Genomic DNA, 23,963 nt, shown 5'->3' on the forward strand with positions numbered 1-23,963 from the left:
TTTTTCGGACTTATTGGTCATTCCATTTATTACCACAATCAGGAAACAATTAAAAACCTACCTCTTCTACCAATACCTGAACTAGTCAGATCTGCACACCAATTCAATGCATTGTCGATCCTAACTATACCAGGTAATATATTTTACTCAAAGTTCATATCCTGTTGATGCCATTTGTAGATAAACTTTGTTCTCTGTAAAGAACTGTAATGCCCCAGTAGCTATACAAAACAGGCACAAAAGTACATAAATACATAGACAAATAGTAAACTCGTCAACCTTAGGTGACAAATGCATATTTTTTATGACAATGCTCACATATTTTTTACCCTCAAGCATCTTTAGTAAGAAAATCTGTTTGCTACTTCTAGCACCTAAATTGATAAAAGTGGGAATGAGGAAAGACGCTAAGAAATTGAATAGAAAGGAGTAAAATCGACGAATGTATGCTTCTATCAATAATTGAGAATAGATTCAGATATGTAGTAGTTGATTTAATCTATTTATTTTGCATGCTGTTATTTGAATGCATAATGTTTTAATATTTGTCGTTTTATGTATATATTGTCTCTATCAAACATGAATGCATATTGTAATTTGCTTCTATACATTCTGGGTGCCCTGCTAGTCTTGATAATTGCGGGTTTTGCAATCTCCTGGTTTCTGAAGCAAGGTCTGGTCTTGGCTGGAATCTGGGCTGGACACATAACAATCCACCCCCACCGAAAAAGCTTGAATCATCCTCTTGCTGTTGATCCTCCCCACAGACAATTCGTCACCGGCCAACTGATGGGATAATGAGAAAAAAGACACATTTTACAACCTGTGAAAAACTTAATCATAGTCGTGAGGTTGCCTTTGGCAGAGACGCGTGCGAACAGGACACGTGCTGCTTGCTGCTGATGCACAGATCATATCATGAAAAAACACACAACCACAGAGCAGGCGTTGGTGGAAGTATACACTGGCAGTGCTGTGGATAAATGTTAAAGTGCTGTGAGAGTCGGTTTTGTTGGGTATCTTAATCCTGGAGTCAGCATCACATAACAGGCATTCCTTTTTCACTTGTCACCTTATGAGATCTCAGACCTAAAAAGGTTGCTGGGAGATCACACGGGAAGCAGCAAAGCATCAAAGCTAATCATGAAATAATTATACACCATCTCATGATGAAGCAGAAAACACCACTTTATAAGGACATGATTTGCAGTATTATTGTTAACTTCAGTACAACTTTAAGATAACATCAACTTCTTAAAGATATCAAAATCCTCAACATGAACCAACCGTTCACACCCGAAGTCTCCATACCCCACCCCCATTCTTTCATTTGTCATTCCATCTTCCTCGCATTCCTCCAGTTTCTTTGTCACTTACCCTATGCATAATCCTCCAATGCAGCCTCATTGTCCTGTTTCAAAGCCCCACACAATGTCTTTCCCTCCTCTGTGCTTCCCCTCCTCCGCTATCAAGGGGTGGATACCCCCACATCTGACTCAACATCCCCCAGACTATCACCAACCAGGTAAACCCCATAGGGGGTTTACCTGTTTATCTGACCCCCCACCCCACGCCAAACTAGTTGACTCCTCACTTATAGACACACATGCACCAAATCTTTTTTCATTCCAAAGCTTCCACATCATGCCCCACAGTTCCATCAGGTAATACACATTCCCAAACTTAGATAAATGCACCCCATTATTGAAAAAAATGGATCCTCTTCCTTAATACCACCATGAGTTAGTAATTGCTCTTTTGAACTTCTTCTTGATTGTGTAAATGTCAGAGTGCTTCAAAGCCCATATTGTCTCCTAGAGACAAACTCTGTCCAACGCAGGCATGTCCCTATGAATTTCTTCTTAATTAGTTGGAGATCATCCTTCATGTGCTGCAGAAGTGTCAAGCCAGTTAACTTAACCAAGTTATTTACTCCCAAGTATATAAGTAGCATGTCCAGGAACCCCCTTTGGGGAACCTAGGCTCACTAAAAACTGCAACAGGTTGTCCCATCACATCCCGCTCCTACCCCACCATATCACCTCATGCCTGCCACTTCGTAGACCAAGGCTCTGTCCATAAATCTGCTGATCTGCATACATAGCTACCCACCGCATAAAACAATGTTACACAATCCATGTCACTAAGTTACTTGTCCCTAGCCACTCAAGCACCATATGGTTAAAAACAAAGTATTATTAGTGTGCTGTGCTCCCTGACCACCCCCACGGACCCACCAAACCCTTTATTTCTGCACATAACGCTTGGAGCACTTAGATCACCAATGGCCAATCCTGCTGATTTGGTTCCAACCCCACCACAGCTGTGCGGTCCCTGTGGCTGCCCATATCCTAAATGAATACACCCTGAACCTAACAAAGTCCAAACGTACCTTACGCAGTGCCATGCGCAATATCAGCAACAGAGGGAAAGCTGTAATCGTCCTCCCCCTTTCATGGCAGAAAACTTGCCCCTCCCTACACCCTGGCAACAATAAATATTATTGCCACTCTTTCATTGGGAATGCATCATGCCTCTCCCCCCCCTATAAAGGCACACCCATCTACCCCTCCCTGCCTGATCAGTCTTTGAACTTCCTAAACAAATACTCAACTACATCTGCCCAAGACAAATCTTGCCATGTAATACTCCTGCATTCTGTGCCAATCCCAGCAACTCCGAAACCCTAAATGCCCCCAAAGAACATCCACTGCATGCATAACCTGAAAATAGTAACCTTATGAAGGTCATAGCAACAGACCGGCAATACTTCCAAGATGCACTGGAACAAATCAAACGTTATGGCCTCCCTCTTTCTTGACACTATGCCCCTCACTTTCCCTCACCCATTCAGAATCCTCCCCAAGATCTCGCCTGGAGCTGGGTCGACTCCCCAGTACAATTTGCCATTAAAGGAAATCCGAGCCGATTTCCCTGATATGGTTGTGGCATATAAACCCTTGATAATCGAATCAAGAACAAAGCTGAATACTCTCCCTTCCCTGCTTTCTTGCTCTTGCCAGTTGTCTTCTGCGAGTTCCACTCAAAATGTCTAAACCCTCTCCATGCCAGCTGATAAATCCTCCTTATCGAATCTGCCTAAGGGTTATCCACCAGACTAATCACTCTCACTCCCTACTCGCCCAAATGTTGTGTGGTAGCTGAGTCTTCCTGTCCTTGGCTCTTGGAGCCAGCTGTTGAAATCTGTGCCACTGTGAACAGGATAAGGAGTCTGCTACATCATTGTTCACACCTGGCACAGGCCTCGCTTGGAAAAGAATGTTTAGCTGTAAGCATTTCAAACAAAAACGTCTCAACAAGCGCAGCACCTTAACGTTGCAAGACTTTTGCCTGTTCACCAAATCCACCACTGTAATGTTGTCCACACTGAATGGTACCGTTACGTTGGCCAACTCGCTACACCACTAGTGACACCAACAAGGGGAAGAATTCCATAAAGGCAGTGCTTCTTCCCTGCCTCAGCCAATGCTCAGGCCATGTTTCCACACACCATTATCCATCCAGAAGAGGCAAAAATCACCACCCCAGTCGCATCTGAAAAGATTTGCACCTCCCAAATCATGTTGTCATCCAGAAACAATATGGCCACACCTTTGAAATCCTCCAAAAATATTCGCCAAATGCATAGATCTACTCGTATTGCCAATAAAATCCACACTCTTTGATGGGGCAAACTTGCCACTGACATAGCCATACCCAGCCTACAGCAAAATGTCCTACCACCTCTCACCACTCTACTTGCAAAGTGCAAGAAACCCAACAGCTTCTGTAGCTTCCTCATGTCCAAACTTCACTCACCAGTTACCTCACCCACAAATTGCTGTATCTCATGGACTTTGCCAAGCGGCAATTACACCACCAATTCCTGTGTATCCAGCTGAATGCCCAGAAAAGTAAAAACTTACCCAGTCCTTCAGTTTTCTCTGGTGCTGCCAAAGGGACACTGACTTCCCTTGGCACATCCTCAAATTGTCTCAAATCCCTCAAACACTCTCCTGAATGTTCCCTGCCAAAAATCAAGAAATCATCCAAGTAATAAGACACATCTATGTCACCACTCCTCTTTGAACAGTGTACAGGGTCCCGTGCAGGCCATGGGAAGAACCCTATCCACATAGATGGCCCCATAAAATTGCATGCCCAATAGGGGGAAATCCGTTACATGAATGGGCAGGATCCAAAAAGTGGATTTGATGTCACATTTAGCCAATTCTGCCCCATGTCCATACTGGTGCACCAACTGCACCACATCATCCACGGAGGTGTACAACACCCTTGTGTGCTCTGCAGCAATTAAATCATTAACAGACCCCCCCACCCCCTTTAGGCTAGGACAAGTGATGTACATCCTGACCCCCCTCCACTTTCTTGGGAATTCCCCTAGGGGGGATACAATCAAATCTGGCATGGGCCTGTTGTAGAAGGGGCCTACTATCCCCCCCTCAACCTCCAGTTTAGCTGCCATCACCAGCAGCAAAGCTTTTGCAGATTGTAAATTATCTGTTCATCTGCGTCCCCATTGTCCTTGGTATCCCGAAAAAAAAACTTCTGTGAAACCCAATTCTAGTCTCAAAGCAGTCTCCCTGTCTGGGTGTGACCGCAGCCATTGTGCCATTTTCTCTACCCTAACTGGTGTAGGAGCCCTTGTGACCAGCTGGGGCCTGAGGTCCCCTCCATCTTGACACACTCCATTGCTTTGTGGGAGTGCCCAAAGTGAAACATTTTGTTATGGAGTTTCTTCCCCCACCCTTAGAGCACTCTTACTTGAACATTCAAAGCTGTCTCAAGCTGAAACCTTTATTAAAGTTCCAGCACACACACCTCCTCATTGGGCCCTGTACTTGTTTTACCATACCCTGCTTCTTGTTTAGCGGTACCATGCTGAAAAGACTGGAAAGTGACTGGCAGGCCACTCGCCATGTCTGTACTAGCCAGAGGTTGAGAGGAAGACATCCACAGCAACCACAGTTCACACACTCCCATGGCTTCTCTGGATTGATGCTGACTGAGGTCCTAAACTCCTCATCATAGCTAAGCCAAGCATAACCCCTAAACTGCATCTGTGCTTTTTGAATAATATCCATGTATTTAAAGAGGGCTAACGGCCTGGCCAAGTACTTCTTAGAGTAAATACTGGCGTATATCAGGAAAGCAGACATCCAGTTTTTCATATTGATGGGAACCCTGGGCTGTCAGGCCAGTTCCTGTTTCTCCTCTTTGGAGCCCCCCTTGGTCTCAATATCCCTATGCAACAACTTGAACACATCAATGTATTTGTGCTTTCAAATCGTATTTTTTGTCTTTTCTGATAGATAGGGTCCCAAAGAAATCTGCAAACCCATGAATGAGAGCTTCTTCTTGTGCTTTGCCCCAGCCTTACTCTTTTACCCCTACTTTTCAGTTGCAGCTGTGTCCTTACCTGTCCCAGTATCCATACCACCTGTACTGCTAGCCTTCCCTTGCTTTCGAGTTGACAACCGCTCTGACTGTGTCACATTCACTTTGTCCCACACAGGATCGATCACCCCATCTTCCACACCCACTAAATTGTTACTCTTTTTGCCAGCCGCCACATCCCGTTTGTCTCATACCGATGACCATTCCTTCATACCTGTGGGCAATATGCCACCGTCGCCCATCTTCTTGCGGCATCCTCTGCCAAGGCTGGGCTCATTTTCCATGGTGCCTCTTCTGTCCTCACTTGACTTCTTCAAAACACCAAGAGCAGCCTCCATAGCCATGACACACACACACTGGCCGACTTCTCCAGTTGACACCTTTCTTCTCTCTCTTTGTCATCTCTCACCTCACCTTTCTCCCATTCATCACTGCCTTCATCATAGTCAAGCACCAACTCATCCTTGCTGCCGGTCTCCCACTCATTCATTTCCCGTTCACACACTCACACTGCCACCAAACAGGAGCATCTCCTCGACATTTGTAATGCACTGTGCTGTGTCCCCGTCAGCCTCCCCAGTGTGCATATTCCTTACGCTCTTGTCCTGGTGGCCCTGTATCCACGCCTCCTCCTGCTACCTGCACAACTACTCCTATCTCTCTTGACTGTCCTTCAAAAGCTGTCTCTGTTCACAGATCATAGTTTCATGATCCCCACCTTGCAACTATGAAGGTTGACCCTGCCCCAAACCCACCGGCCCCAGAGAGTCGCCAGGTTCTGTAGGGACTACACGTCCCAGCGTGCCACTGCTGCTGCTCTTTTCCCACACTTGAGAATCCCCCCATCTTCTTTTTCCTAGTCCCCTGGTTACCTGTCATCCCTGGCTCCTCACAATTCTGCCCTTCCAGGCCCCCAGAGCTTATGTCATAAGCATTGTCCTGCGGCCCCACTTTACATGCGGCCGTCTCATGTGCTTCAGTGCCAGCTGGTGCTGTCACCTGCATTCCAGGCCCCTCTCTCTCACTACACCCTGATCTGTCTCATCTCACATGGTCGTCAGCAGCAAGCTATGTCTACTCTGCAAGGCCTTTACATTAACCGCTGCTGGCAGTGTGACCGCTTTCAACCCCCTCCTGCTCTGCTTCCCATGCCCCCGCAATAGTCCTTTAGGTAGCGAGTAGGCTGGGATCACTTCCCCAACTCCACCCGACGCTGCACATTCTGGTCACATAATCCCCACCCAAGCCTGGTTCAGGACCTCAGGCGTGAGCAGGACATCTCTCCCTGCTACACAGAGAGAGCATAGGGCCTCTTGCACCGCATCACTCTCCTGCATCCCTCAACAAAAACTTCCCCTACTGCAACAAAACTTTTCCTACCCTGCCAAGGTGAAGGAGTCATTGAGAGGCTGGCTGTTCACCTCCCTTCCCTTAAATACTTGCCCTAACACCCATCCCCTCACATATCCCTGACCTATCCCCTTTCCCGGCTTGCTCCATCTCACAAAGTAGCTTAGGGGTAGACTGGCTTTGCCTGTCACTCCCCCTGGCCCCTTCAGTGTGGAATTGAATGAAAGAATGATAAAGAGCACAGGTTCTATATGATCGAGTTGAAAACTTTAAAAAAATCCACGAGGGGTTTGCACAGCATCTATGTCATAGGGTCAATTATTGGCGTTTGGGGACACAGTTAGAAACCTGAATATAATGATCACTGATTAGAAGAAAATATATTGTTTGAACCACGTAAAAAGGTGGAAAGCAGGGCATGGTTCTCCGTGCAGAGCAGAAAAGGCTACGGTATTTGGCAACAGAAAAGCTGTGTTTGTGTGTCTTTTTAAATGGGTCATGGTTTGAGTTGCACTGTTATGTGAGATATTTTAAAGGTGTACTCTGTTCCAACAAAAAAGTGAAAAACATCTTCTGCAATTGTATTGGAGGTGATAAGAAATGTCTACGAGGTTTGAGTATCATTATTGTTCAAAGAGAGGTTAACTCCCTGGATGTGAAATAAACCAGAGAGGATGAATGCCCGAATATTGAAGGGAAAAAATATTGTTATACAAAAGTATTGTCCCTTAATACCGACAACAAGAATATCATGAAGGTAAGTATACATTTATATTCATTGGTAACTCAAATCTACTTTTCTTTCCCCCTTTCATTGATTTATTACAGGCACACATCACTCAATTATTGAGTCCTGGGTGGCGAATACTTTTCTTTGCCTTAGCCTTATTTAAATTGAGGCATGTTCATTTGCTCTCTTCTTTGTCTTCTCAGTCATCTTATATTGCCCCACCCTATGTTTTGCTACCTCAAACACCTGGTATCACATTTAATTCTCTAAATTATTTTCAAGGAACCCGCCTCATCTGTCATTTGCCACTTAGCATTAAATGTATTTGTTTACTTTTACCGTTCTTTCCACTAAGTTTCTTTTCCAGACCCTTGTAAGAGGCACCTTTTGATTTAGTTCTTGTAAATACAGTTTTGTTATCTTATTATAAAATTGCGTATTTGCGCAAGGGAATGTCATGATTGGGGGACAGTGTTTTAGATTCTTCGGATGCTGTTCAACTGAATCTGAATCTGAAATTGCATAAGCGATTTCGTGTTGCACTACTATGGAGGTGGTGTTAATCCACTGCGATATCTCACTTTCCCTTCCCTCTCTAGTGTCTGGCAGTGGGTGGGGCAGCTTGCTCCTCACTCTGCTCTCTTACAGTTACTTAAGATGAGACAACGCAAGCCGGTCTGCGCCTGTCAGGGTCCCGGAAGCACTCTGCAACAGTCACTATGCTCTTTCTCTGAGAGATTCTAGTGCCAGATAAAAGTACTCAAAAGAGGAGCTATTAGTACTAACACCTTGAGTACATGCCCTAACATATTACTCCTTCACATGGATGATATGGCTTCCAGCTGCATTTTTTGTGGCTTTGTGATTAAGTCACAAACTTTCAAGAGTTGCTTGTTGCAGCCCTGCCATCAGTCAAATGAAAGACCCTATTAAAGCTCTCCTGGCAAACGCACAGTCCAATTCTAAGCTCACGGTCTCCATGTATGATCTTCTTCGCGATGTGCAGCCCAACGTCCTTTTTCTCACAGAAACTTAGATGTCGCGATCTTCATCTTGGAAACTGTTATCTGAACAGACTTCAACATTCAGACGCTAGACCGCACCAATGGGAGAGGAGGAGATATTGCTATTATTTTTAAGGGCACACATTTGTGCTCCATCTTTCGGGTTGATGATTTATTGGAGGCCGAAGCCTTAGTATTTTGCCTATCACTGAAGGCCAAACAGTCTGTAGGTGGATTTCTGATTTATAGGCCAACTGGCCTGTGTGCCCCTTCCTGACTTCCCTTAATGAGATGATGTCACAGGTTTTGTTACGCTTCTCACACTGCATCTTATTAGACGACTTTTAAATTCACTGGGACTCCACCTCAGTCAAAGACACATTTAGGGCCTGATTTAGAGTTTGGCAGAGGGGTTACTCTTCTACAAAGGTGACAGATATCCCATCCACTAAAATATAACTCCCATATGATATAATGGGATTTATATTTCAGTGGACAGGATATCCGTCACCTTTGTTACAGAGTAACTAACGCCTCTACCAAACTCTAGATCAGGACCCTAGTATTAAAGACATTATGGGCCATTTAGGTGTCTTTAAAATGGTTGCCAACTCCATGCATACAGGGAGTCGTACTATCGACCTAGTATTTTCTAATAGGTGCTTAAGTATGTCTGACCCCATTCCATGGACCGATTACACCTTAATCCCTTTTGGATGGCAAGTGGCCCTACATGGATAAAACACAACTGTTTGCCAGATTTCCTCAGGACAGTCTGCTAAGCTCCCCGGAAAATACTTTGCCAAACTTTCAAGGTCCGCTTGATTCAGATGAACAGGTGTTCAATAAGTGGACTCATTCTTCAGTAGAACAGCTAGCCACTATCCCTAGATGCACGACAGGTTGAGTTAAGCTCTTCTGTCCCTGGTTCAATGATACTTTGAGGTAGGGAAAAAACTTGTAAAAAAGACGGAAGAGCCTGGCACAAAAACTATAGCTTGAAGGGCAAAGCTAAATACAAGATGACACTTAAACATTACTATAGTCTAATCAACTCCACAAAAAGGACTTTCAATGAGGGAAGGATTGGTAAGGCAGAAAATAAGCCCATAGAGATATTTAAGATTGTTAAAAAAATCTTAGATCTGGCGGCATATCACTACAGCAAGGTTCCTTCGGCTAACTGGTATGAACAACTGGCCAGTTTTTAATGAACAAAATTGTGCAAATTAAAAGAAGTGTAACGATAATAGGTCATTCAGTCATTGACACTCCACCCCCAGATACCATCACTTGTGAACTTCTCTCCTTTGACTCGATTTTGATGGATGATTCTAGAGTGGCTATTTCAAACATTAAGTCAGGCTCCCCTTCTGATCCCTGTCCGCCATTTCTTCTAGCGCAGGGAGTTGATGTTATTAGTCTTGTCCGGAACGCCCTGCTGAACAAATCTCTGTCATCTGGGATAGTTCCTTCTAACTGGAAACATTGGGCCTCATTATGACCCTGGCGGTAGAGAACCGCCAGGGCCAACGGGGGCGGGAGCACCGCCGACAGGCCGGCGGTGCTCCCTTGGGCATTCTGACCGCGGCGCTTTGGCCGCGGTCAGAAAGGGAAAACCGGCGGTCTCCCGCCGGTTTTCCACTGCCCCTAAGAATCCTCCAAGGCGGCGCAGCTAGCTGCGCCGCCGAGGGGATTCTGACAATCCTTACCGCCATCCTGTTCCTGGCGGCTCGCCCGCCAGGAACAGGATGGCGGTAAGGATTGTCGTGGGGCCCCTGGGGGCCCCTGCAGTGCCCATGCCAATGGCATGGGCACTGCAGGGGCCCCCGTAAGAGGGCCCCGCTAGTATTTCACTGTCTGCGTAGCAGACAGTGAAATACGTGACGGGTGCAGTAGCACCCGTCGCACCTTCCCACTCCGCTGGCTCGATTACGAGCCGGCATCCTCGTGGGAAGGGAGTTTTTCCCTGGGCTGGCGGGCGGTCTTTTGGAGACCGCCCGCCAGCCCAGGGAAAAACTCATAATACCCTCCGCGGTCTTCTGACCGCGGAGCGGTATTATGGAGGGCGGCATCCTGGCGGGCGGCCTCCGCCGCCCGCCAGGGTCGTAATGAGGCCCATTGTCTTCATTATAAAAACCAATGCAGACCCGAACATCCCAAGCATCTACAGGCCTATCTCCTTGCTGCCAGCCAAGTCAAAACTTCTGGAGAGGTTTGTGAATCAGCAAGTTTCCAACTACATTGAATCTAATATGCTTCTCCATCCTATCCAGTCAGACAGCACTTCTGGAAGTCTCTGAAGTAATAAAATGCCCTCTAGATGCAGCAGGAAAGGCAGTCCTGGTACTGCTAGACCTATCCCCTGTATTTGACATGGTCCCACCCTCCAGGCTGCTTGTCTGCCTATATGACATGGGTACCTGGGGGCACAGCGTTGAAATGGTTGAAATGGTTGAAATCCTTCATCAAGGATAGATGCCAAGAGGTTTAGTTGCCACCTTCTCATCCTGTAAGAGCAGTGTCTCGATGGGAGTGTCCCAAGGCTCGGCCTTTAGCTCGACTAAGTTTAACATCAATAAGACCCCACTAACGGCAGTGGTAGAGTCCTTTGGGTCCAAGATATTCTCCTATCCTGGTGACACTCAACTATTGTTTTCATTTTTCAAGAAAGGTGAGCCTATTGCCCAGGATGCCATTAAACCACGTCTATTAGCAGTGTTTCAGTGGATGAGTATTAATCAACTCAAATACAACAATGATAAGACAGAGGTTCTTAGTTCTGGCTACAATTTTAATCTAAACCTGCAAGAAAATTGGCCACATGGGGCTCCTCGGTTCAGAATGCGGCTGCCTGTATGGTTCTCAATCTACCTAAATGAGCTTAGGTCTCATTGCACCTGAACAGCTTGCTTGGTTAATAAGAAGATCTTGTTCAAAATCCTTATTCTCATGTACAGAGCTTTGAACCACTCTGGCTCTGAATACCTGCATTCCAAGCTACATTTCTACACTCCCCCTAGAACTCTGTGCTATTCTGACTGTCATGTAGCTTAAGTTTCTAGAATCAGGCATGTAAAAACAGGAGGTAGATCCTTCTTCTTTCTTGGCCCTCAAGCCTGGAACAGGATTCCTGCCAATTTGTGTCAAATTGAAAGTGAGAGGTCTTTTAAAAAGCAACTCAATACCCTGCTTTTTACTCTCTAGCCATGGCATCTTTCTGCTCTCTTACATTCTGCTGAAGCCGGGACACTCCTCTAAGTAGCCATGTACTTTAGAAATTCAGATATTCATTCATTCATTCATTCGCTCTTGGATTTGAGAGCTCTCTGTCCGAATGTAGATAGTACTGAATCTTTGTGTTGGTCAGAGCAGACCTCATCACTATGTTCTTCCACTGACCATCTAATTTGAGAACTTGTCCCTATATAAATTAATGCTGTGGTGTAGGGCTCCTTAGCTCATCTATCCATGCTGTGGAAAATGCCTCATCTACTTAAAATGAACCAGTGCTTGGAGGTAATGAGAACTGTGGCAACAGCACTCCTGGGTTACAACAGTTTACCATGTAAAGGTTTCCCCAGAACACTGACTTCTCACTGTCAGTGGCCTGCTCCTTTAGGAAGCTGGCCTATGGCATGTCCTTCCTCTTCTCTCCTTGGTCCTGTATGTCTCATCATTCCTTTGCACCTCCTCTGTTATTGTTTCTTATTTGCCCCTTCCTTACTTTGCTCATTCTCTTCCCTCTATCCTTGTGTCCTATCTGCCTCTTTATTTCTTTGCTCCTCATCATCTCAATCCTTTTCAACCTTTTGTTTTAGGTGTTGTAGTGTTGCACCTTTTTTTTCCCCATTCATTCACATTCCCTTCATTTATGTTAGAAATTAGAGAATTCACATTTGTTTCATGAGCCACTGGTGTCACCTGGTAGTTATGATGACCAGTGGCAATGTGTGGCACTGTGTGGTCTGTAATTTCCTCTCACAGTCACTTCCTCCAAGGTCACTTGCCAACACCCTCCTTTTTGTGCCATTAGAGGACCCAGTATGATTGCTTATATCTGAACACCAGTGTCTCTTGAAGTAAGATGTATTCTTCATTAAGAAGTGGCAATATGATTTGGTGGACACCAATGTTCTCTTGAACTGAGTGACTTGTGTCAAAGTGACTTGGAGTGGAACATTGGTCTTCCTGCATTGTCCCATCATGTTGTAGGAGACAGTCTGTTGGGTGTGATTCTTCTTGGCTTTTGAATTGAGATTATGGCGGTCATTACAACATTGGCGGTAAAAGCCGCTTACCGCCGTGCAGAAGACCGCCAACACACCACTGCGGCAGTGGAAATCCGTCACAGCTATTATGACCCTGTAACCGGGCGCCTCCGGACGCCGGTTCCTGGGCGGAGCGAACGACCGCCGGAGGATACCCCGGGGGCACCCAAGGAATTCCTGACGCGATGACGTCCAACGTCATCCGTCAGATAGAGGCCGGAAGGACGACCGAGGAAGGAGGAGCGCCGCGCGACCGAGAGGAAGCCGCCGACGTCAAGGAAAGCCGGAGAGAAGAACGCCGCGGACCACACAGAGAGAAGGCAAACCCCGCTGCGGAGAAGGAGCAACGCGTGGAGAGCAGAAACGCTTGGGCGCCTCCCGCCCCTGCCGAGACAAAGACGGGAGATCGCTTACAAGCCGGCCACGTCCACGGAGGGGCGTGGCCAAACCAGGTACGAGCGTACCGTGGCTGGGACTGGGGTTCTGGGTGGTTGGCTGGTTTTAAGGGGGTTAAGAAGGGAGGACTGAGGTCGTGTAAGGAAGGGGAGCCTATTTAAGCAGGACCACGGTTAAACCGAAGGATAACCCCACAAGGGCCATACCCAGACCAGTGAATGAAACTGTAAGGGGGTCACAAACAGGGCACGACGAAAGAAAGACACAAGAGGAGTGCAACCCCACATTCCTTCACCTCCACACAACCCCCCCCTCACACCTTACTAACCCTAATTAACTGTATATAAATAAATCTCCCCACTTACCTGTTCCTTTCTCCTTCTTTGTTTTGGGGAAATCCTGGGGCCATGAGAGCCGGCTGAACAAGACCTCTCCCTCCGGACCAGACCAGCCCATCCCGGGAGCATCAAGGAACCCTGAAAGAAAAGGAACTTTATATATTAGTTTCGTACTGGAATATCACCCTTTGGGCGGAAAAGCTAGGGCTACAATTCCAACGAACATATAAATAAACGTACTACACCCTTCAGCGTCGCGTCTGTCGCCTTCTTCCAGCATCCCCTCGGCTCGGGATAAAAAGAACCCGCCACAGTGGTGTCAGAAGTGGGATGCTGGAATAGGAGACAGAGACTCCCCAACCATGGAGGAGAAGTGTACCCTATCCGATATGATGCAACAGTTGGCCTCCGGACAAAGACACCTACAATTAGTGTGGGAAGAGCAACAAAAAGAGGCCAAATTGGAAAGGGAGGCACTACAAAATGCCCTTAAGAGTCAGGCCACCATAATGGCCAACAACCAGTTGGTTCATGAAACCGCCATTAAGAATCTCACAGATATCATCGCTGCTACCCGTGTACACCCGAATGCGCCCAGTTCGGTCCTACAACGATATCAAGAAGGTGAAGACCCCGATGCCTTTTTCACCAATTTTGAACGGGTTGCTACTTCCGCTACTTGGCCTCCGGAGCGATGGGGCCAATATATCGCCCCCTTATTGACCGGGACTCTCCAAGCAGCCTATCAAGCGGTAAACCCCAGTGGAATAACCCCCTATAACGATATCAAAAAGAGCATCTTAGAACGAGTCGGGTTTGATTCTGAACATTATCGAGTCCGGTTTAGAAAAGCGAAGTGGGGACCCAACGAGAATCCCCGGGCCCTATATTTTAGGATCAAAGATCTGGGCCTCAAATGGTTGGGACCCATAGGGACAAATCGGGAAGACATTATCGAGATCGTGCTCTTAGAGCAATACCTGGACGCTCTGCCCCCGTCTACACGCAACTGGATCAAACAACATCCAAACCCGGATACCAGTACTACCATCGAGTTGGCCTGTGCCTTTCATCGCTCCCTTGAATTCAAAGTAACCACCCCCCGATCAACACCTGGTCCCCTGCGTCTGGGTTCGGGAACGTCTTCGACGGTGGGACGAAGAATCAATGATGACATAGGAAAATCCCGGGGACTAGATAGGCCATATATACAACAACCTCAGTGTTTCAGTTGCGGGGAATGGGGCCACATAGCTCGAGGTTGCCCCCTGAAAACAGAAAAATCGGAACCCATGGAAATAGGGGTTACTAGGGGAAGAGTCTTTTATACAGGAAGAAGAGACACCCCTTATAAAAAGAGACTGATTATCAATGGGAAAAGCACAGTAGCCCTCATCGATTCAGGGTGTAGCCAATCTGTGGTCAGGGCCGGGTTGTTCGACGCACCTTACTACACTTCGGAATTCACGGTATCAATCTGTTGTATTCATGGAGAAACCAGAGAATATCCCCTAATCTGGACCACCCTCACCTGGGGAGGACAAGAAATACCCATAAGAGTGGGTTTAGTAGAGCAACTGGTTGAAGAAGCTATTATAGGAACTGACTTTTCGGAGTTCCCGCAACTCTTAGACAGCCTTAGACAGCTCGAAGAAACCAACAACTGGTGGAAGGACGCTCCTTTCTCCAATATGCCTCTATCACCTCCGAGGGTACGACCTAAACTCACCCGGAAGGAGAAAAGAATTATTAAGAAAGCCTATAACCAAGGCCGCTCCAACAGGGTAATTACAAAGGTCCTCGCCCTCACTGCCCTTCCCAGCTTCCGGACTTCGCAAAGAGAAGACCCTAGTTTAATCCATGCATGGAAAAGTGCACGGCCACGGAACCCCCAGGATAAGGGTCCCTCGTTCACCATAGTTAAAGACCTATTATACCGAGTTACTTACAAAGACCAAGACGAAAAGAAACAGTTGATAGTTCCAGAAGCTTATAGACAACAAGTTCTACACTTAGCACACAGCCAGCCTGGGGGTGGACACTATGGGAGGGAGAAAACAGAGGAATATTTGTTGAGGAAGTTTTACTGGCCGGGGGTATTTTCCCAGATTAGGAAATTCTGTCAACAATGCCCAAAATGCCAATTGGTTGACCCAGGCTCGCGGAGAAAGGCCCCTTTACAACCCCTCCCCATCATTGATGTCCCCTTCTCTAGAATAGGGATGGACCTCGTTGGCCCTCTTCTGCCCTCGTCGAGAGGCTATCGTTATATATTGGTACTAGTAGATTACGCCACGAGATACCCTGAGGCTATTCCCCTCTCTAGTATTAACATCAAAAGTGTTGCTCACGCCATGATAGGGTTCTTTTCCCGAATTGGGTTTCCTCGAGAAATCCTAACGGACCAAGGTACCCAATTTATGTCCAACCTGATGACGCAAATATGTCAGCTATTAGGGATTAAACAGTTACGGACGTCAGTCTACCATCCACAAACCGATGGTTTGGTGGAGAGATACAACCGTACTCTCAAAACACTACTAAAGAAAACAATCTCAGAGACTGGTAAGGACTGGGATAAGAAACTCCCTTTAGTATTATACGCAATCAGGACACACGAACAAGCCTCCACGGGCCATAGTCCGTTTGAGCTGTTGTTTGGGCGACAACCACGGACCCTACTAGATATGGCCGCTGAGATGTGGGAAGAAGAAGACGGGGAAAAAAACATTCTAAAGTATGTCCGTGAGTTAAAAACCCACCTGCATACAGTATGGGAAAGCGTGAGGGAACACATGGAGAGGGCCCAAACCAAACAGAAAAGGAATTATGATCGGAATACCCAATTGAGGTCCTTTTCCCTAGGAGATAAAGTGTTAGTTCTTCTTCCCAGTTCAGACAACAAATTGTTGGCCAAGTGGCAGGGACCCTACACCGTAACAGGACTAGTAACCCCCGTAACGTATAGAATTCAGCTCAACGACATTCCCCCTAGGTCACAGATCTTCCATGTTAATTTATTAAAAAGATGGGAAGAACCTCCGAACGACCCAAGGCACGGCTGCCTAGTCAATACCGTTAAGGAATTAGAGATAGGGTGGTGCCCCACTGATCCCCCTGGCGAGAGAGAGGTTCCTATCATTAATACAGAGATCTCGATTCAACAAAATAGACAATTGAAGAATCTCTTCGATAAAAACGGGCGGGTGTTCTCCTCGGTACCCGGTAGGACACAGTTGGTACATCATCAAATCCTCACACCACCTGGGAAAACCGTGCGATTAAAACCCTATCGTATCCCTGAAGCTAGGAAAACCCTCGTAGAAAACGAAATTGAGAAGATGTTAGATCTAGACATCATAGAACCTTCCCAAAGCCCCTGGTGTTCGCCCGTGGTTTTGGTACCCAAACCTGATGGGTCTATACGTTTTTGTATCGACTTTAGACAGGTCAATTCCCTATCACAATTTGACACATATCCTCTTCCTAGGATAGACGAGCTCTTAGAAAGACTGGGGAAAGCGAAGTACATGTCTACCCTTGACTTGACCAAGGGATATTGGCAGATCCCGTTGGATCCCGAAGGCAAGGAAAAGACGGCTTTCGCTACTCCCTCAGGATTGTATCACTTTAAGGTTCTCCCTTTTGGGTTACATGGCGCCCCCGCCACCTTCCAACGTCTCATTGACACCATATTACGACCTCATACCAGATATGCGGCGGCCTATCTGGATGACATCGTTATTTTCAGTGAGACCTGGGAAGACCATGTGGTCCACATAGACCACATCCTCTCGGCTTTAAGGAAGGCTGGACTGACAGCCAACCCCGCCAAGAGCCGAAAGGCTTTTAGTGAGATCTCCTACCTGGGTTATCACATTGGCAACGGTATACTGCGACCCCAAAAAAATAAAATCGAAGCCATTCTACACACCAGTGCTCCCACCACGAAGAAGGGAATTTGTTCCTTTTTAGGTCTAGTGGGGTACTATCGAAGGTTCATTCCCCAGTATTCCAGTTTGGCTGCCCCCCTAACCAATCTCTTAAGAAAAGGACAGCCCAACAATATCCCAGGACTAGACCCGACTCAACTTCATAGTTTTCATACCTTGCAAAGGTGTCTCACCACTCAACCGATATTGAAATGTCCTGAGTTTGACAAACCCTTTCATCTCCAAACGGATGCCTCCGACGTGGGGGTAGGGGACGTTCTTTTTCAAAAGGATGAAGACGGAGTGAGCCATCCCGTCGTCTTTATTAGCCGTAAGCTGTTTCCCAGGGAGCAAAGATACCCCATTATAGAGCGGGAATGTCTTGCCATTAAATGGGCTATCGAAAGTCTCCAATACTATCTTTTGGGCAGACCTTTCCTACTATATACGGACCATGCACCCCTTACGTGGCTCTCAAGATATAAGAATACCAACAATCGTATATTGAGATGGTTCATGGAGCTCCAACCTTTCTCCTTCCAGGTTTGCCACCTCCCTGGTGACCTTATGGGTCAGGCTGACTATTTGTCCCGGGTTCCGGTTCTGATGGGGCTCGATCAGCCCCATTCATGTGAGGGGATGTGTAACCGGGCGCCTCCGGACGCCGGTTCCTGGGCGGAGCGAACGACCGCCGGAGGATACCCCGGGGGCACCCAAGGAATTCCTGACGCGATGACGTCCAACGTCATCCGTCAGATAGAGGCCGGAAGGACGACCGAGGAAGGAGGAGCGCCGCGCGACAGAGAGGAAGCCGCCGACGTCAAGGAAAGCCGGAGAGAAGAACGCGCGGACCACACAGAGAGAAGGCAAACCCCGCTGCGGAGAAGGAGCAACGCGTGGAGAGCAGAAACGCTTGGGCGCCTCCCGCCCCTGCCGAGACAAAGACGGGAGATCGCTTACAAGCCGGCCACGTCCCCGGAGGGGCGTGGCCAAACCAGGTACGAGCGTACCGGGGCTGGGACTGGGGTTCTGGGTGGCTGGCTGGTTTTAAGGGGGTTAAGAAGGGAGGACTGAGGTCGTGTAAGGAAGGGGAGCCTATTTAAGCAGGACCACGGTTAAACCGAAGGATAACCCCACAAGGGCCATACCCAGACCAGTGAATGAAACTGTAAGGGGGTCACAAACAGGGCACGACGAAAGAAAGACACAAGAGGAGTGCAACCCCACATTCCTTCACCTCCACACAACCCCCCCCCTCTCACACCTTACTTACCCTAATTAACCGTATATAAATAAATCTCCCCACTTACCTGTTCCTTTCTCCTTCTTTGTTTTGGGGAAATCCTGGGGCCATGAGAGCCGGCTGAACAAGACCTCTCCCTCCGGACCAGACCAGCCTATCCCGGGAGCATCAAGGAACCCTGAAAGAAAAGGAACTTTATATATTAGTTTCGTACTGGAATATCACCCTTTGGGCGGAAAAGCTAGGGCTACAATTCCAACGAACATATAAATAAACGTACTACACCCTTCAGCGTCGCGTCTGTCGCCTTCTTCCAGCATCCCCTCGGCTCGGGATAAAAAGAACCCGCCACAGACCCACAGCATGGAATCCGCCAAACTTCAGACACCCACACAAGTCCACCACACCAAAGCTCAGTGATAAACTGGGAAAACAAATCCTCCTCTGTTACGCCAATAGAAATACGCCCACACTATCATGACCCACGAATCCACGCGGCGGTCTTTCAACCGCGGTATTCCATTGGCGGTACACACTGCCGCGCTCAAAATACACACACTCTTACAAAACACTACCACATTGGACAATTCCAAATACACACACCTGATAGACATACACACACCACTCCCACACACCCAATACAATATAAAACACACACCCACATCACCCACAAACCCCTACGACCACAATTACTGAGAGAAGGCCAGTGAGAGACACCACCATCAACAATACTAACATCCACAGGCACACAACACCATCACCCTCAAAACTTCTACGCACCTCACACTACACACCACTACATATCAGCACACTTATCACCCCACACACCACCCCACACATCACCTACACCACCCCATGGCACGGCAAAGACACCCCAGGTTCTCGGAGGAGGAGCTCAGGGTCATGGTGGAGGAAATCGTCCGGGTAGAGCCACAGCTATTCGGATCACAGGTGCAGCACACCTCCATAGCTAGTAAGATGGAGCTATGGCGAAGAATAGTGGACAGGGTCAACGCAGTGGGACAGCACCCAAGAAATCGAGAGGACATCAGGAAGAGGTGGAACGACCTACGGGGGAAGGTGCGTTCCGTGGTCTCAAGACACCACCTGGCGCTTCAGCGGACTGGCGGCGGACCCCCACCTCCTCCCCCACAACTAACAACATGGGAGGAGCAGGTCTTGGCGATTCTGCATCCTGAGGGCCTCGCAGGAGAAAGTGGAGGAATGGACTCTGGTAAGTCAAATCTTAACTATTACATCCCCCACCCTACCTGCATGCCAGCACATACCCCCACCCTCACCCCCATCACTCTAACTCCTCACAAATGTCCCAACATCACAAACCACACATCCTAACACCAAGCTCTGCATGCAACAACAAAGCATGGACACCCATCACTAAAGCATGCCCACTGCACATACCCATACGAATATGTGACAGAACAACTAGGTCCTAAACAACTATAGCCTTAACCACTACTGCTAAACAACTAAAAAGTCTCTACAACTAAGTACTGAACAACTACTGTCTGAACAACTATTGTGTCTGAATAACAATTGCCTGAACAACTAATATATATATATATTCTAAACAACTAATAAACCATAAAAACCAAAAGGAAAACCTTACCTTAAAATTAGTTGTTCAGGCAATTGTTATTCAGGCACAATTGTTGTTTAGATAGTAGTTGTTCAGTACTTAGTTGTAGAGACTTTTTAGTTGTTTAGCAGTAGTGGTTCAGGCAAGTAGTGGTTTAGACCTAGTTGTTCAGGATGTTTCCCACCCATACTCCCACCTAAACCATCATCACACAAGGTCCCACACAGGAATGCAAGCACTAGGGTACACGGTCACCCACCTATTGCACACCATGGCACACACAGATGTAATAAACATCCTTTTATACCCCTGCAGGACCCCTACCCAACGTCAGCGGACAGGAGGGTCCACACATGTCCATACCACCAACAGAAGAGGCCCACAGTGATGTCAGCACCTCTGTCCAACTGGATCTAGATGACCAGCCCGGCCCATCGGGGAGCTCTGGACAGTCGGTTCCCCTCACCCAGTCACAGGTCAACACAGACCTTCCCCCCTCTGGAAACACCAACACAGCACCCACCCAGCAGGCCCATACCTCCGTCCCCAGGACATGTCAATCAGCAGTGTGTCCACCACTACAGGGAACCCAGGATAACCCACCACCCCAACAACAACAGGGACCTGGGGGCAGTGGTAGTGGGTACACGGTCCAGGGGACAGAGGCCCAGGAACACAGGGGAACTGGGAGGGCTGCTGTGCGACAGGGGGCGGACAGGCCCAGGGAACCCACTCTTCACGAGGCCCTCTCCAACATCATGGGAGCCTACCACCACTCCCAGGAGACGATGGCAACGGTACTGGCCAAGTTTCAGGAGACCCAGCGCCTGCAGGAAGAACAGTATTCGGGCTTCAGGGAGGAACTCAGAGCCATCAATTCCACCCTGGGCACCATCGTAGGGGTGCTGAAGGAAGTACTCAACACCAGGAGGGACACTGTGGCACTACAAGGGGCCCCTGACACTAGCATGGACGATGAACTGCCCACCACCTCCGCCGGCGCTAGTGGACAGGAGGCACCGCCACAGGGCCACCACACGAGCACCCCACCCCCTGCAGAGGGAGAACCACCTCGCAAACGGTCCCCGAGATCCAGGACAAAGATAGAGAACGATGCCAAGACCCCCGCCAAGAAATGAGACCACCCTGAATGTCATCCTACTGTCCCACTTTGTCACCCTGTCCATCCTTAAACTGCCCCAGCTCCACTTCCTATGCCCATTATGTCAATGCACCTGTGAGACTAATAGACTGGACTCTGCCATGGGCATTCCTCCACCATCACCCCTCACCATTTTGCTACTCCCTCCAATATTGAGCACTTCAATAAACACCCTTAAAGCACAAAACAATCTGGAGTCGGTCTGTGATTTCGGAATAGTGTATTAGCAATTACTGTGGCAAAAAGCTCTTTCATTTGTGATGTCAACATACCTATGTCACACAGCTGTAGTCCATGAGGAATCAAAGCAGATGTCAAACATTGGGACCCACATCTGTGAAATCGTAAGGGAAAGTGACAACTCAGTGACCATACACTGGGTGAAAACGACAGACAGTAGAGAGGTAGTATTGTTTAAGTACATGTAGTAGGCAGGTTTGTATTCTTACATGTGTTTCATTGGAAATATTGCTGGATTACTGAGTCCCTGTTGTCCATGTCTTTTTCTTCTGCTTCCTCGTCTTCACTGTCCACAGGCTCCACAGCTGGAACAACACCGCCATCTGGACCATCCTGCAGAAAAGGCACCTGTCGTCGCAAAGCCAAGTTGTGAAGCATACAGCAGGCCACGATGATCTGGCACACCTTCTTTGGTGAGTAGAATAGGGATCCACCTGTCATATGGAGGCACCTGAACCTGGCCTTTAGGAGGCCGAAGGTCCGCTCGATCACCCTCCTAGTTCGCCCAGGGGCCTCATTGTAGCGTTCCTCTGCCCTTGTCCTGGGATTCCTCACTGGGGTCAGTAGCCATGACAGGTTGGGGTAACCAGAGCCACCTGCAAATGGCGAGGGACAACTGTTAGACACACACTAACCTGTAAGGATATCCCCAGACCCAGACAACCATTCCCACTGACTTGATTCCAGGTGCTCACCTAATAGCCACACACGGTGCCTCTGGAGTTGACCCATCACATAAGGGATGCTGCTATTCCGCGGGATGTAGGCGTCATGCACTGAGCCAGGGAACTTGGCATTCACATGGGAGATGTTCTGGTCTGCAAAACATACCATCTGTACATTCATCGAATGATAACTCTTCCGGTTTCTGTACACTGTTCACTGCTGTGGGGGGGAACCAAAGCCACATGTGTCCCATCAATGATGTTGGGGATATGTCCCAGGGCATAGAAATCACCTTTCACTGTAGGCAAATCCTCCACCTGAGGGACAACGATGTAGCTCCGCATGTGTTTCAGCAGGGCAGACAACACCCTGGACAACACGTTGGAAAACATAGACTGGGACATCCCTGATGCAATGTTCACTGTTGTTTGAAATGACCCACTTGCAAGGAAATGGAGCACTGACAGCACCTGCACTTGAGGGGGGATTCCTGTGGGATGGCTGACATCAGGTCTGGCTCCCATTGGGTACACAGTTCCTGGATTGTGGCACGGTCAAGCCTGTATGTGATGATCACATGTCTTTCCTCCATTGTCGACAGGTCCACCAACGGTCGGTACACCGGAGGATGACGCCATCTCCTCACATGTCCCGGCGGACTATGCCTATGAAGGACAACAGTAAGCACAGAGTCAAACAACTCAGAGGTACGTACCAACAGCTTACACAGAACACCAATCATAATCTAAAAAGTGGCCTGTATGTGTGTTGGGTCTAGGCCTAGGTATGTGTGACGCAGTTAAAAATGAAGCCATGTGGGCCCCTGAAATGGCGGCTGTCTGACCTCTAAAGTGGGACAATGGGATGTGAGGTAACTGTACTGGCATTGTACACCGTTGCGGTAGACGGTCGAAGACCGCGGCGCAATGCTGCATTGGTTAACATTGGACCCTATGGGTCCCAGGAGCCAATGACGATGTACACCGGCGGTGACGGTACGCACCGCCGCGGACGTGACCGCCATTTTCTATCTGTTCAATCACTCGATACCTGATCTTCGACAGGAGAGGACCTACAATGCAAGTGCTGCTGTGACCTCGGTCTGGAAGAGACAATGGCTCGAGTGTCTGGGGAAAGGGCCCCTGCCTTCACATCGGAGGAGTTGGAGAAACTCGTGGATGGGGTCCTCCCCCAGTACACTCTACTCTACGGTCCTCCAGACAAACAGGTAAGTACACAGGGAGCATGCTGTATGGGCTATGCCTGTGTGGAGAGGTGTGGATGTAAGAAGAAAGGGGGGAGAATGCGGCGTGCATGAAACAATGGTGAGTGCATGTGCCACATGCCAAGGGTAGGGATGGGGGCCAATGACTGTGATGGTGCAGTTGGTAATAAGTTTCTCTTCCCCCTGTACAAATCATGTAGGTCAGTGCCCACCAGAAAAAATATATTTTGCATACCATCGCCAAGGACGTCCGGACCCTGGGGGTCTACCACAGACGGAGCACCCACTGCCAGAAAAGATGGGTGGACATTCGCCGCTGGAGCAAGAAGATGGCAGAGGCTCAGCTGGGGATGGCCTCCCAACGTGGGAGGGGTGCCCGTCGCACCAT

General features: G+C 48.1%; 1 long non-coding RNA gene across 3 annotated transcripts in view; it reads right to left on the reverse strand.

Annotated features, from left to right (window-relative positions):
- Positions 1–483: 483 nt before the first annotated feature.
- Positions 484–23,963, reverse strand: part of LOC138259309 (uncharacterized) — a 1,077,686-nt gene continuing 1,054,206 nt past the window's right edge. For all 3 annotated transcript variants that reach the window (XR_011198704.1, XR_011198706.1, XR_011198705.1), the window contains exon 4: positions 484–786. This is a non-coding gene — a long non-coding RNA (uncharacterized lncRNA). The remainder of the gene's footprint in view (positions 787–23,963) is intronic.

Source organism: Pleurodeles waltl, chromosome 9, assembly GCF_031143425.1.
Source record: "Pleurodeles waltl isolate 20211129_DDA chromosome 9, aPleWal1.hap1.20221129, whole genome shotgun sequence".
Lineage (NCBI taxonomy): Eukaryota > Metazoa > Chordata > Amphibia > Caudata > Salamandridae > Pleurodeles > Pleurodeles waltl.